This window comes from Scardinius erythrophthalmus (assembly GCF_964197995.2).
Source record: "Scardinius erythrophthalmus genome assembly, chromosome: 11".
Lineage (NCBI taxonomy): Eukaryota > Metazoa > Chordata > Actinopteri > Cypriniformes > Leuciscidae > Scardinius > Scardinius erythrophthalmus.
Window position 1 is genome coordinate 5,537,747 of NC_138231.1, and position 2,356 is coordinate 5,540,102.

The window sequence follows — 2,356 nt, forward strand, 5'->3', positions numbered from 1 at the left end:
TTTGGTATTTCTCATTCATTTTCTTCATTGGCATTGCAAAAAAACAAAAACAAAACATCAAAAAAGAGTTAGACTCATCTCATAACAATGATGATTTGGCCAAGAAACTCAAAAGTACCTGGTGGTCACTTTATATATTCCATATATATATATATAAGATATGCATCTTCAAAAAAGTTTGTGTTTATATGTGTGTGTGTGTATAGTGTATACTATATATACAGACACGCATGCACGCACGCACACACACACACACACACACACACACACACACACACACACACACACACACACACACACACACACACACACATAAATCTAATAATATAAATACACACATATATAATTATTATGTTAGATAATCGATTTGACAGCTCCCAAAGATTTGATTTTATACTGAAGCTGTTTCATTGCAAAAATGGTCTGTAAAAACACAAAAACGAAACAGAACATCTTCTGAAATCAGTCAGTGCGGATGTTTACCCAGTAATAATTATGATTGTTTCGGCTCATTGAGTTCAGATATAAGCTTGGTAAACATGCAGATCTCTGTCATCTCAGTCACTAGTCTGACCCTTGAATCTAAACCTATCTCACGGGTGGGTGCGCCCTGACATCATGCATTACAGACGCAGAAGAAGAGTTCACACAAAAATACACTCAGGATTGGGAACCCTGTATTTTGTTCTCCAGTGAAACACGAAAGGAGATGCTATAGCATCTAGGCAACAAGTCCTGACGCAGCATGCATGATTTACACCGCCAAGACCAAAAAACACTATAAAAGCAATGACTTGTCTACATTATTCCAAGGCATACCATAGCATTATATTAATTAATATCTGCCATAGCTCTCAAATGTCAATAGCTCCACCACAAATATAGTATATTTTAGCAATATAAATGCTTATTCATATCAAATATATTATAAATAAATATATATATATATATATATATATATATATATATATATATATATATATATATATAACATTTATATTGACAATTAATACAATTTTAAATATTTTTTTACTAAAAAATATTTTAATAATAATTAAAATATAACAATGTTCACAATGTAGGCTATTGATAGATAGATGATATAAATATATATATATATATATATACATATATATATATATATATACATATACATATATATATATATATAGTATTACATTTGTAAATATTTGTATTATAAAGATTATATATAATATAATTTAGATAATATTTTTACTAAAATAATGTAATAATTCAAATATTACAATATTCACTGTATTGATGGATAGATAGATAGATAGATAGATAGATAGATAGATAGATAGATAGATAGATAGATAGATAGATAGATAGATAGATAGATAGATAGATAGATAGATAGATAGATAGATAGATAGATAGATAGATAGATAGATAGATAGATGTGAAATAGAAATGAAATTCAGAGAGAGAGAGAGACATAGTAATTGAAATGAAATTCAGAGAGAGAGAGAGAGAGAGAGAGAGAGAGAGAGAGATTGGACAGACGCAACAGACAAACAGAGTAAACTGGAATGCTATTTGGCCCTAAACAGAAGATATGAATTGGCAGGATACCTGAGTAAAGTGAGCGACCCTAAACTGAGGAAAGTCTTGAGCATGTACAGACTCAGTGAACACAGTCTGAGCATAGAGACGGGCAGACACAGGCAGAGCTGGCTGCCGAGGGAAGAGCGACTGTGCCCTCACTGCTCAGAGAATCAAGTGGAAACAGAGCTACACTTTTTGACTTCCTATCCCCTTTTCACAACCCACCAGAAAGACTTCCATCAGAAATCAAATATGGACAAACTCCCACTCCTGCTTGGAGAAAGCCCAGCGAGCTCAGCCCTGGCTGCCCGGTACGTGAGGTCCTGTCACGACCAAAGAGCCTCCAGCAGGACAGAGCTACCAACTGTATAATTATTAGAAGATTAGACATTTTTATTGCTATGTTTAATTTCATGTAATTTTTATCTTCTTTTTATTATTATTTATTTATTTTTATTGTATAGTGTTATGAATGCTTTGGCAATGTAAAGATTTCTTTCACCATGCCAATAAAGCTATTTGAATCTTGAATCTTGAGAGAGAGAGAGAGAGAGAGAGAGAGAGAGAGAGAGAGAGAGAGAGAGAGAGAGAGAGAGAGAGAGAGAGAGAGAGAGAGAGACATAGTAATTGAAATGAAATTCAGAGAGAGAGAGAGAGACATAGTAATTGAATTGAAATTCAGAGAGAGAGAGAGAGAGAGAGAGAGAGAGAGAGAGAGAGAGAGAGAGAGAGAGAGAGAGAGAGACATAGTAATTGAAATGAAATTCAGAGAGAGAGAGAGAGAGAC